Consider the following 14,211-nt stretch of genomic DNA (forward strand, 5'->3'; position numbering starts at 1 on the left):
CTGATTGTGTTGCCTCTGGTTTTTCTTTTCTCTCTTCAGAAGGCTTTCCTACTTAACTCACTTGCTGAGAGGGATTATTTACTAATTATGTACTTCTCATTCCTGTAACTCCATTCCTCTTTAAACAGTGGTGATATCAAATATTCTACTACCCTTTGAATGGAGGTATTTTATTTTACACAACAACAACAAAAATGTGATGTACTAGAAAAAGCATTCCTTAAAGCTTATTGAGTCATTATGAAGCACTTTGTGTATTTGGAAAATGCTCTTATAATCTGAAGTCATTCTATTCAGAAATCCTTTTAAGATAAGTCAGTAGCATGCCTCCTATTTTTCAGAAGAAATTTCTTCCTAGCTCATCTGAGTGACTTATTTAAACAAACTTAGCAAGAGTGTAATAACATTTTCTTAGCAGATCCATGCTTTCTAATTTGGTTTAGGAAGTGGCACATTTTCTCCTCTTCTCCTCTAACCAAGGGAGAGGGCCTCAAACAGTGTTCTAGCCTGACTTGTATAACCAGAAAATGCAGGAAGGATTCCTTGCTGCCTAACTTGTGTTGCAGCCAGAATGTGGTCTCTAATTTGAATCTGTACTATATCTGGTGGTTTGGAGACCCATTGTGACCTAGAGTTAAACTCCAAGGTAAGGAAGGTTTTCCCTCACACTCCAGATGTGTCTCCTATAGAGACAGATCAGTCCATTTCAGAGAAAACCAGCTTAGGCCTTGACCTAATACCCAGGATGTCCCCCAAAGCAGATCGCTGTCATAGGAAGAAGTCAGAGCTGCCCTAGTATGTTTTATTGCTTATATATGTCACAGTTGCATAATACTGGACATTTCAATTACTGTAAATTAAGGTACAGAATAAATAGCATGTGAATTGTGTTTCACTGAGAGCAGTAAAAGGTGGTCAGTAGCATCAAAAGTTTTCGGTATATAGTAAAATTGAAAGTTTTTGGCATGCAGAACAGAGTTAACAGTAGCTTTGCTAAACTCAGTAATTCCTCCAAAGTATGGGTGATTTTGCCTCCTGGGGAACATTTCGCAATATAGCAAGACTTTTTTGGCTGTCACAACCGGGAAATGCTACTGGAATCTAGCAGGCAGAAGGTTAAAGATGCTACTCAACTCCATACAATGTACACAGGACTGCTTCCCACAACAGAAAAATGTCAACAGTGCTAACGTTTCTACTCAGTGTGGAATTCTTTTTATTTTAATCATTTATAGACAAGAGAACAGTGTGATTTAGGATTGGTTGTACTGGCCTTGCTTACTTTCATTTATTTATTTATTGGCCTTGCTTACTTTTAATCTCTACAATTTCCTTAGGGCAGGCATGCTTTTAGAAAGTTGAAGGTTTAAAGTCAGATGAAAGGTGATTTATTCTAGGTAACGTGTTTTTACCTAATGTAGGAGGATATATCTCACTGTTGTTTCTTAAAGAACTGAAACCATGGTCTGCATTAAAACAATATCTTTGGACTTCTATAGTGGTACAGTGGTAAGAATCTACCTGCCAATGCAGAAGACACGGGTTCAATCCCTGTTCCCAGAAGATCCCACATGTCGCAGAGCAGCTAAGCCTGTGAACCACAACTGTTGAAGCTTGTGTGCCTAGAGACTGTGATCCACAACAAGAGAAGCCACCACCACCACAAGCCCACACACTGCAACCAAGAGTAGCCCCCACTCACCACAACTAGAGAAAGCCCACTCAACAGCAATTAAGACCCAGCACAGCCAAAAATAAAAATTTTTTAAAAGCTCCAAAAAAACTACACCACCTTTAACCCTATGAACTAAAAGTGCAGGTGCTGTCAACTCAGGTAACAGACGTTTCTAGAAGCCCGTAAAGAGTCTTCCTAAAAGAAGGTGAATTGGCAGTGAGTTATGCAGCAAGAGTCTCCAGCTCTGTCCTCTCAGTAAATTATCACCTTGTCCCAATTTCTGCCAGATGTAAAATTTCAACAGCAGTGGTACTATTGGTAACTTAACAATTGTTGAAGACCAAATGTAAAATCCACAGAACAGCAGTTCCTGAGACATATAAAGGCTTAATGATAGTTAGCTAATGGCAGTGGGAATCACAGATGAAGCATTAGCCACAGCAAATGATACCACTAAGCCCCTGGCAGTTCCTGAATAGGTTTATCTGGTATTTGGTTTCCTGCTGGGCGGTTCTGCTGTGGTGACCCTCAGTAGTGATGATGACCTCTGGGCTGGATACCGGAGAGCATCTTCTTTTTATTACATCCTTTTTTTTTAACTCAGCCCTCTCATTAAGGGCCATTCCTGTGCTTCAGCTTGCTTTGCCCGTTTTGGATGAATATAGCCAATGAAAGGAGAAGGCTCCTCGCCCGTAAGTCTTTACAGATAAAATTTGTTTAAGGTGTGGATGGACAGAGAGCTTAGCACACTGCCTGGTTTATAGGTTAACTGCTCTGAGTGCTCAGTTCAGTCGCTCAGTCATGTCCGACTCTTTGTGACCCCATGAATCACAGCACGCCAGGCCTCCCTGTCCATCACCAACTCCCGGAGTTTACCCAAACTCCTGTGCATCAAGTTGGTGATGCCATCCAGCCATCCCATCCTCTGTCGTCCCCTTCTCCTGCCCCCAATCCCTCCCAGCATCAGGGTCTTTTCCAGTGAGTGAACTCTTCGCATGAGGTGGCCAGAGTATTGGAGTTTCAGCTTCTGCATCAGTCCTTCCAGTGAACACCCAGGACTGATCTCCTTTAGGATGGACTGGTTGGATCTTATTTACAGTCTTCTCCAACACCACAGTTCAAAAGCATCAGCTCTTCGGCATTCAGCTTTCTTCACAGTCCAACTCTCACATCCATACATGACTACTGGAAAAACCATAGCCTTGACTAGACGGACCTTTGTTGGCAAAGTAATGTCTCTGCTTTTGAACATGCTATGTAGGTTGGTCATAACTTTTCCTTCCAAGGAGCAAGCAAGCATCTTTTAATTTCATTGCTGCAATCACCATCTGCAGTGACTTTGGAGCCCCCCAAAATAAAGTCTGACACTGTTTCCACTGTTTCCCCACCTATTTCCCATAAAGTGATGGGACTAGATGCCATGATCTTAGTTTTCTGAATGTTGAGCTTTAAGCCAACTTTTTCACTCTCCTCATTCACTTTCATCAAGAGGCTTTTTAGTTCCCCTTCACTTTCTGCCATAAGGTGGTGTCATCTGCATATCTGAGGTTATTGATATTTCTCCCGGCAATCTTGATTCAGTTTGTGCTTCTTCCAGTCCAGCGTTTCTCATGATGTACTCTGCATGTAAGTTAAATAAGCAGGGTGACAATATACAGCCTTGATGTACTCCTTTTCCTATTTGGACCCAGTCTGTTGTTCCATGTCCAGTTCTAACTGTTGCTTCCTGACCTGCATATAGGTTTCTCAAGAGGCAGGTCAGGTGGTCTGTATTCCCATCTCTTTCAGAATTTTCCACAGTTTATTGTGATTCACACAGTCAAAGGCTTTGGCATAGTCAGTAAAACAGAAATAGATGTTTTTCTGGAACTCTCTTGCTTTTTCGATGATCCAGCAGATGTTGGCAATTTGATTTCTGGTTCCTCTGCCTTTTCTAAAACCAGCTTGAACATCTGGAAGTTCTAGCTGTGATTATTAGAATATACAAGTGTTTGGACTGGGAAACAAGTTAGAAACTATTTTAGGAGGATAGAGTATGTCTTCCTTGATAGTTCCTTTATGATCTCTGTCATACAATTCCTTATAAAGTAAATAATATTCTCCTTTACAGATGAGAAGACTGATGCTCTGCAAGCTTAAGTGATATGCCCAAAGTTACCCAGGATGTTATGGCTCTAGATTAACACTAGAAAGATGTCTGCCTCTAAAAGCCATGCCTTGGTGCACTTCTTAGGACCAGGCCTGTGACTTGGTACCTACCCAGCCTTTATTTAATGCTCAATAGATGTACTGATTGAGTGACAGGGTGAATTTCCAGTAACATTTCCAGGGTCCTCTAGGATAAGCATGAGTGAATGTGAATTGGTTTTGTTTTTTAGTGTGATTGTAATTGTAAGTATAAAAAGTGCTTTGGGGCATGCAGAGGTAACTGATCAGAAGTATCTTACACTCCTAAACTTAGCTGTGTACCACAATTACTGTTTAAGACTATCCAGGTTTTTGTTTTGTTTTTTTTTAAAGCTTCGCAGGTAATTCTGAAATAGCCATGTTTGGGCACTTAGCTAGAAGGCCCTTTGATTTCCTGGAATTTGGTTCGATTTGATCTTAACCTGACTAGATCATTATGAAAAGAAATCAGGAAATTAAGAAAAAGTCAGGACTTATTTTGAGAAATTACTTTTGTAAATCTTGATTTATAGTAAATGAAGTTTGCCTTATTCTGACCTTGCTAAGAAAATAAGACCTTGATTTTGGAGACCAGGACAATTTGTTTAAAAGCCCAAAAGGAAGTTTTCAGGGTGCTGGGTACCACCTCACCACAGATGCCTTTTAGAATGAGTGACATAAATGGAAGTGACTCAGCAAAATCAAACAGCAACACTAAGCATTTTACATGAGCAAAGTGTAAACATACACAAGAGGTTAACAAAGGCCCTTTCTCAAGAAACTCAGTCTTGCTAGGACACTGTCATGAAAAGACTCACAAGGTACAGACAGAAGACATGGCAAATGTGAGGAGGGAAGGGACACATGAGTTCAAGTGGAGGGAGGGAAATGGTCATTTAAAATAAATGCCACTTGAGTTTCAGCCCCAAAGTGTAAAAAGCTTGAAAGTTGGCATCCTTGGCTTCACAACAAGGAAAAGCTCGACAAAGTGAAAAAATCAGTGACCCACCTTATCTTAGGCCCCCCCATCAGAGAATGGAGGTTGCAGAGCAAACCTCCACCCTCAAATCTGGAATGACATGCTCATCTAGACAGACATGGTCAAAATCTGTTTACCTCTGAGCAGGAACTGCTAGTCACAAACTGGTAGGATCACACATACTGTGATACCGAATTTGTGGAGGTTGAGTGTGACCTTCCCAGGTGGCACTGGTGGTAAAGAACCCACCTACCAATGCAGGAGGCATAGAGACATGGATTTGATCCCTGGGTTGGAAAGATCCCCTAGAGAATTAAATGGCAACCAACTCCTGTATTCTTGCCTGGAGAATCCCATGGACAGAGGAGCTTGGCGGGCTACAGTCCATAGGGTCGCAAAGAGTTGGACACAACTGAAGCGACTGAACGTGCACACACAAGTATGGTCTAGCATGAGAGTAACTCCTGGAGACCACAGTCTTAGAGGGGCCCCCACATGTACCTAGGCTGTACCTCCAGGAACCCCACCAGATTTCCACAGGGAAGATCAAGACAGATCCCTTATGTCTCTGACAGGAAGAGGAGATGAATAATCAGTGTGAAATACCAGAATCTGCTTTGTTACAAAGGCCCGTGCGTGTGTGTGCTCAGTCGCTTCAGTTGTGTCCAACTCTTCGGAGCCCGCCAGGCTCCTCTGTCCATGAGATTCTCCAGGCAAGAATACTGGAGTGGGTTGCCATGCCTTCCTCCAAGGATCTTCCTGACCCAGGGATTGAACCTGTGTCTCCTGCATTGCAGGCATTACCGCTGACCAACCAGGAAAGCCCGTTACAAAGGCCTATCCTCCAGGATAAGCCTTTGCCAGAGCCTTATCCCTCCCTGATGAGGGAAGGGCATTCCTCCCACACCTCTAGCCTTCCTATCTTACCTAAAGGAAAAATAAAACATGGTCAACAGAGGTCAAGACTTTAAGGAAATGCTGCAGCCAGAGAAGGGAGGAAACGGGGAAGGGGGAAGCTGTGCCACTGGAGACACCTGTGAAGGCCACAGGCCCACTGGACCCTGGACATCTAGGAACTATAGAATGTGCTCTTGCCTCCCACTGTAGCACCACACCACACCAGGGCTCCAGTATAACAGTGGATTATAGCTGAAAGCTGCCAGACAGACTCTGAGGAGGAAGGAAACCTAGAGTTAAGAAAGAGAAAAGCATAGAAACGAGTAATTTGAAGCCTCTGGTACCTAAAATCAGAGCAAACATTAAACAAGTCCACTCCCTAGCCAGATAATCATAAATCTTAAACAGAGAAGGCCCATTTATTTTAGTTTCTATTATCTAGTGCAACATATGTGGCTTTCAACAAAAAATTCCAAGGTATGCCAAAAAACAAGAAAAAACATTCAGAAGAAAGAAAGCAATCATCAGAACCAAAGTCATATATGCTACCAGAGTCAAATACGACATTGGAATTATCAAACAAAGAATTTAAAATAACTGATTAATATGTTAAAAGTTTTAATGGGGGGGGGAAACATTCAAGAACAGAAGGGTAATGTAATTAGAGAAGTAGAAACTTTAAGACTCAAGGAAATACTAGAGATCAAAATCACTGTCATAAAAATGAAGAATGCCTTTTAATGGGCTCATCAGTAGACTCAACATAAAATAAGTGCATCTTAAGATATGGCTCAGATGGTAAAGCGTCTGCCTACAATGTGGGAGACTGGGGTTCAATCCCTCGGTCAGGAAGATCCCCTGGAGAAGGAAATGGCAACCCACTCCAGTATTCTTGCCTGGAAAATCCCATGGACGGAAGAGCCTGGTAGGCTACAGTCCATGGGATCGCAAAGAGTCGGACACGACTGAGCGACTTTCTTTTTTTCTTTCTTTCTTTAAGATATAGCAGTAGAAACTGCCCAAACTGAAACACAAAAAGTAAACAACAGATAAACAACAAAACTTCCAAAAACTGTGAGATCATTGCAAAAGGTATAACACATGTGTAATTGGAATACCAGAAAGGACAGAGCAAAATAAATATTTTAAGTTCTAAATGGCTGAGAACTTACCAAACTTAAAGACAACAAACCACAGATCCAAAAAGCTGAGAAAATAACCAAGATAAATTCAAAACAAAACAGCACAGGCATATCATACTCTAACTGCAAAAAATCAATATGAAAGTGAAAGTCAGACATGTCTGACACTTTGGGACCCTGTGGACTGTATAGTACTGGAATGGGTAGCTGGTCCCTTCTCCAGGGGATCTTCCCAACCCAGGAATCAAGCCCAGGTCTCCTGCATTGCAGGTGGATTCTTTACCAGCTAAGCCACAAGGGAAGCCCAAAAACACTGGAGTAGGTAGCCTATCCCTTCTCCAGGGGATCTTCCTGACCCAGGAATTGAACCGGGATCTCTCGCATCACAGGTGGATTCTTTACCAAATGAGCTATCAGGGAAGCCTGCAGAAAACCAAAGACCAAAAGAAAATCTTGAATGAAGCCAGAGGGAAAGAGTAAGATAAAGGAGCGCTGGTTTGACAGCTTTTGATTGACAAAATTATCGAGGCCAGAGGTGGTGATATTTGATCAAAGCTGAGTTCTTAACCTGATGTCTGAATTTGGATAGGAAAAAAAGTTGCATCTTTATATTTAGTTTTCTCTAACTGAAACGTAGCATTTTTTCATTATGAAAATAGGAGCAAACCAGAGTAGCAGTTAAGCATAACTTGTGATTGTCACCAATTTAAAAATGCAGATAGGTTATATCACATACAATGCTGCAGATCTTGAAATATTCTGTTTGAAAACTACTGTAGTGATTAGACCCATACCGAGATCTTATTTAATGTGTTAAAGAAAGGCACATATTTTTCACAGGTTAAAAAAAATACTTGAATAAATGTATTTCAACAAATGGGTTTCTTTTTGTATTCCTATGTGTTTTATGCTTTTATCAACATCTGAGTAGGGATCTTTGGCACAAAAAGGTTAGGAACCCTCGGTATAAAAAAATTTGGAACCCTCCTGTCACAGAACATGATTTCGATGTGCTTAAGACTGCATGGCATGGGATGGGTTCACCTGGTGGTCATACATGAGAGGGAGACTGGGAAACAACCAACCATTGATTGAGAGCTTAGGTTTCAGCCTGGGCTTTTCACATCTATCACCTCACTTAAACCTCAAAATATTATCCTCGTTTTACCAAAAGAAGAGCTGAGACAGTATAAGTAATTTGTCCAAGGTCACAGAGCCAGAAAAAAGTAACACTGGGATACATATCCAGGTCTTTCTGATTTTAAAGCTTGTGCCTGTGCAATGCTGTCTCCCATATAGATTGCACAGACTGTTGGCAGTCAGGCCAGGGCCCAGACCAGAACATCCTCCCCGACAGCTGGAGCCTCCGGCCTCCTGGGCAGCATTGTCCCTTGTGCTCACACGGTTGCCTTGATGCCAGTGTTGTTATCAAAGAGGCCAGTGCAGGCAGAGACTCATTACTGTGATCTAAAAGAAAGCTAAACATTTTAAGAAAATTTGGTTATAAAACTGGAATGGTCATCCCTTCTTGGCACACGTAGACACTGCTGCTTTGTCATTACTTAGCTTTCTCGGTACATTTCCTTTCCTTTCTGGCTAGATTATACTTTAATCCAGTTGTTTTCATGTTCAGTAAATCCAAACCATGTTTAACCGGTTTATTCATGTGAAGAGTCTCTGAGGTGAAGAAAGTTTTGTCTTTTCAACCACACTGGGGATTTGCTGTCTTCTTTCTGCAAAGGGATTTTCCTGGACCTGTAATCTGAACGCTTTGACCTGCTGGGGTTTTTTTTTTCCCCCCACTATGAGCAAATTTGTTAGGCTTGACCCTTTGTGTGCTGGGGAGCAGAAACAATGGCCTTCTGTGAATATCCTCTCCTGAGGACAGTAGTGACTGAAGTTAGGAATGTTATTCATTTGCTATCACTTCTTCAGGGCCTTGCTGCTTCTGCCCATAGCAGCCACCCCATGTGCCTTGGCTGTACCCTTCAGAATGGACCCACATTCTGTTGGCAGCATTCTAGAGAAGTTTGTTCATGAATATTTTGGAAGTTGACAGTCTGACTTAAACTGAAGTAAACCGGTCTCTCAGACAACAGTCTGTGTTGGTGAAATGACAGGCCCTCATACGCAGTGTCTGGCAGGAGGCTAAATTGGCACACCCTTCACGGAAGGCAATTTGGCAATAAGTATCAAAACTATATGCCCAGGAATTTCACTTCCAGGAATTTATCTCACAGACATACTTTGTGTTTTGAGAAATGATATTTATACAATATAGATATTTTCTCTGTTTATTAATTAAATATCTCAAAACAAGCAACATTAGTTGCCTGGTTGGGTGGACTGGGTGGATGCCCCAAGGATGAGGAGGTGAGAGGAAAAGCTTTTCTATTTTGGAATAATTTCAGATCTACAGAAAAGCTGCAAAGGTAATACAAAGAGTTCCTATGTACCCCATCACTCAGTTTCCCCTTATCTTATATGACCAAAATGTTTTGTCAAAATTAAGAAGCCAACCTTGGTACATTACTATTAACTAAACTCCAAACTGCCTTCCACCAGCTTTTCTACTAACATGCTTTCTGCCCCAGTATCCCACCCAGAACACCCAGTACATTTATTTGTCATGTCTCTCTAATCTCTTGTGCTCTGTGACATGTATACATACCCTTTAGAACTTTTTGGATCTGTATCATATGACTATTAACTATTCAAGAATAAGTAAAATTTTTAAATGAACTAGACTCATAAACTCATATGACATTAGAATTATAAGGAATCTTAGAAGCAATTCCATCCAAGCCTCTCATTTCTCAGATGCAGGAAGGGACTTGGCCAAGGCCTCCCCTAACAGCAGACCCAGAGCCCAGGCTAAAAACCAAGAGGTGAGCTGAGGACTAGTAGAAAGGGGATAAGCTTTAAAGTCACTCAGACTTGGCTTCAAATCCCAGCTCTGTATCCTTGGGCCAGCGCTCTCTTTTGTCTGGATTCTTTTGTTCAACATAACATTTTAAAATTCAATCATGTTGTGCATGTGTCAGTAATTTGCTTAAAAGATCAAACAAAGGAAAAAACAGTTCTTTAAGGGAGCAGTCATGATTTCTAAGAATTTGTTGAGAAAATGTGTTGGGACTTCCCTGATGGTAAGAGTCCACCTTCCAATGGGATGCAGGTTCAATCCCTGTTCAGGGAGCTAGGTTCCCACGTGTTTTGGGCCAACCCAGGTGCCGCAGCTAAGACTCAATGCAGCCAAATCAATAACTTTTTTTTTTTTTTAAAGAAAATGTGTTTTCCATCCTTGATCTCTGTTTTGCTGTTTGTTTTGTTTTGACCACACTATGCAGCTTACAGGATGTCAGTTCCCTAATCAGGCTCTGAATCTGGGCCATGGCAGTGACAGCCCAGAATCCGAACCACTAGGCAACCACCAAACTAGAGCTCTAGTTCTTATGCAGAAATATGACACCACTGGCAAGACTTTCTTCCCTTCCTGGGAGCATGCAAGCACATTGAGCCTTGGGGTCCCAGTACTGCCAAGAGGGCAGCACTTGGAAGGAGCCCTGGGAGATGAGTGAGAAGAAAAGTATCCTGATAAACACACTAACTCAGTAGACACATTCCAAAGCAGGGGACTGGTCTTTTATGTGGACTGCAAAACTCAGTTGTAGAATCTGGGGAACTTCTGGGTTCAGAGCAGCGGTGTGATCTGACTATTTTAGGCAGATGCAGCACCTGCCTAAGCCTATGGTGCTGGGACCACCTGCGTCAGGATTGTCAAAATGCAGATGCCCAGGCCCCACCTCACACTTGCTGAATCCCAATCTCAAGAAGTGGGAACCAGGAAACTACATTTTAACATTTTCCATCGGTAATGTTAAACATTTTAACAATATTTCCATGTCATTCCATATAATATAAATTTATTTTATTAAACATTTGGGTTAATAATTATCCAAAACAGTGAAAGAGGAAAACTATGGCATACTCCAAGTATCAGAATTATTATGCAAGCACCAAAAGGAATTCTGAAGTTTCACAGATACTCTAAGAATGCAATTGATAGAATGTTAAGAGTAGTGTCAGAATGGAAAATATGTTCACTGATTATGTTAAAATATATAGGTGTATATGTAAGAACTAGAAAAAAAAGGTAAAAATAAAAATGGTGTAAGGGAGGTGGAATTATAGATAATTTTCCCCTCCAAATTTCTTGTATTACTATCAAATGAAAGTTACTTTTAATGTTATATTTAATTCAAAAATTACTACTCCTTCACCTCTGGCCCACCTACATGTATGTATGAGATATTCCACTAGACACTGTGTGTAGCAGAAACTGAATCAGCCCCCTAATCCTCCCAAGAGGGAAAAGAGTCTCAGGGCCACCCTGATCACCAGCTTCCAGTATGCAGGAGGAAGCCTGGAGGCAATCTGGGTGGGGTGATGGGGCACAGAGTATGACTGCTCCATGCTCAGCTGCTACTTATGGGGTTCCAAGTTATCTCTAAGGCTTCCCAGGTGGCACAGTGGTAAAGAATCCACCTTTACCCAGAGGCCCGGGTAAGCAGGAGACGTGGGTTCAATCCCTGGATTGGGAAGATCCCTGGAGGCAACCTACTTTAGTATTCTTGCTTGGAGAATCCCATGGACAGAGGAGCTTGGTGGGCTACAGTCCATAGAGTTGCAAAGAGTCAGATACGACTGAGTGACCAAGCACACACAAAAGGTATCTCTAAGCAAGGGTTTTACAGAGGAGGAATGTGTCAGTCCCTCAGGCTTGACAGCCTTAACCTCACTTCTGAACTACAGATAATCCTGACCGACTGCTCCTCCCCGACAAGACTCAAGTTGCCCAGTGTATAAAGAATCCACTGATCTTTCCTATTCCTCTCTTCAGAACCTGAAGACACCTTCCTTTCAACTGCAGAGAGCCTAGGGTAGGCAAGGGGTAGCCTGAAGCACTGCTAGCAAAGAACTGGTTTCCTCCCTTTGATATTCAGGGCAGATGACGCTGGGAGCTTACTGACCCCTGGGGAGCTGGTCACAAAGAGCTGAAGGAGTCAGTTCAAGGAGGCATAGCCCTTCCCTGAACACCAGCTCTCCCCTCCTCCAGCCTGCTCACCGCCCCTGGATGCCCTGCTCCGAATCACAGGCTGCTGCCAATTACAAAAGCACTCTTAACTCTGTTTCACAGCCCCTTGATTGATAGCACTGGTGAGTGAAATTATAAGCCTTAATGATCACGTTAATTTCTGGGGAAAGGGAAGCGGTCAGAAGAGGTTCTCAATCATAAGCACCACAATCAGCTGGGTGAGTTCAATGACAGGCCAGAGCAGGGATAAAGGGGGAAGAATTAACTTTTTTAAAGGTCACCAGTGTGTAGGGGGAGCGCAACCAGGCATGAGGAACGAGGGACACAGATGATCCGGGAGCCTGAACGTGACTCCAGCCTCAGGTCTCCCAACCAAAGACCACATCAGGGCTTTTCATCCTTAGCTCCACACAGGAATCATTGGGGAGTTTTCAAAGACCTGGACCTCGCCTCAGAGATTCCAGTGTACTTGCTCTGGTGTGGATGCAGCCTAGGCCCTGGGCATTTAAAAGCTACCAAAGTGATTCTATGTGCAGCCAAGATTGAAAACTACTTGTCCAAATGAAAGGATTTGGTGAGCAAGTAGTCAAGGTTGAGCACCTTTGGAAATCCAATCAATCTCATTAGTTGGTGCCCCCAAAGAGGAAGGGAAATTAGGTATCATTAAGTCTAGTGCTCCTTTGCACAGATGAAAACACTGATGTGCAGAGAGGTTAACTGACTTGCCCGAGATCACATTGGTCATAACTAGAACCCAAGTCTCCTCACCCTGGCCAGCCCTGCTTCCACCAGGCTCATGGCTGGGTCAGTGTGAAGATACCCTGGATAACACCTGTGGGACAAGAGCTGGGAGTTGTTCTCCAGCCTTCACAGTGGAGGACCCCAGGCCTCCACTGCCACTTGCTCAGCATCCTGGGACATAACCACTGAAGGACTTTAGAGATACTAGGGCCACAGACAAAGCCTGACTCCTTGAGGATCAAACCTATGACTTTGGCTTCCTCAATACTTGACCCTACTCACAGTTTCCCAGCAGAACATTGCAACACTTCGGTACATCAGAAAGATGCCCAGGCTATGTGACAACATCCTGGTTTCTCCATTGGAGAGAAGGCCCTCTGCACATTGCTGACAAGCCCAGCTCAGCAGTGGCAGAAAACTCTAACCACCCTCCCTAATGGTTTATATGCAAGTCAGAAGTATTCAGAGGAAAAAAAAAAAAACACTTCATGTTCCAAAATGAGCTTCAAAAATCTAAAATCGTGATTTAAAAAACAGACTACATTAAAAAAAATAATAAGCCATTGTCATAAAGGTACTGAAACTACTCACAGAGAGTTATTATTATTCTTCAGTTTCCATAAATGATCTTTTTTTTCTTTTTTTTTTACACAATCTCAGTTCCCTGACCAGGGATTGAACCTAGGCCACTGTAGTGAAAACCCAGAATCCTAACCACTAGACCATCAGGGATCTCCCTCCATAAGCGATTATAAAAAGTTGTTGTAAAATGAATGATTTGAAAGTCTTAGAGCAGCTTCTTCGCAGCACAAAGTGTCTGCCAAGTTCTTTCTATATTTTCATTTATCCAATGTCTCTCAGCCTTCATCATGATATGGGTACTGTCAAAAGTTCATATAAGTGGCCTGGACTGCAAAATTTAGGGAACCAAACTCTAACCATGGGTGCAAAGTGAAACCTACTTCATCAGTCCAGTAGCAGAGGCATATTCATAATTGAAACATATGCATTCTCTGTATTTTTCTAACAGCTTCTGAAGTGTTCATCAAGCCTGTCTGATTAAGCACTTTTAAATTCTGAGCAATGCAATGGGCTCTCTCACACCCTCTTGGCAGGAGTGCAAATTGATGCAACGCTTTTGGAGAGCCATTTGGTTGTATGTATCAAAATTAAAAATGCATACAATCTTTTTGACCCAGAAATACCACTTCTAAGAATTTATCCTACAGAAAAACCCCAAAAGTTCACAGAAGTGTACATAGAAGGATGGCACTTTGTAGTTTAATTTGTAGTTTAATTGCAGTAAAAAAACTGCAAGCAACCTAAGTCTACCAATAAGGAATTTGTTGGGTAAACTATAGTGCATACAATGAAGTACTAGGCAGATGGTAACATGAATGAGGTAGAACCGTATGTACCATCGGGAGAGAGAGCCACACATACACAAGTAACTTGCAGAAAAGTAGACAGTTTCCTTTTTTTTTCCTGCTCTCTACCTTGTTTGTTTTTCCCCCAG

The sequence above is a fragment of the Bos grunniens genome, chromosome 9 (assembly GCF_055505025.1).
Source record: "Bos grunniens cultivar Pamir isolate PY7600 chromosome 9, Bosgru_T2T1.0, whole genome shotgun sequence".
NCBI classification, from domain to species: domain Eukaryota; kingdom Metazoa; phylum Chordata; class Mammalia; order Artiodactyla; family Bovidae; genus Bos; species Bos grunniens.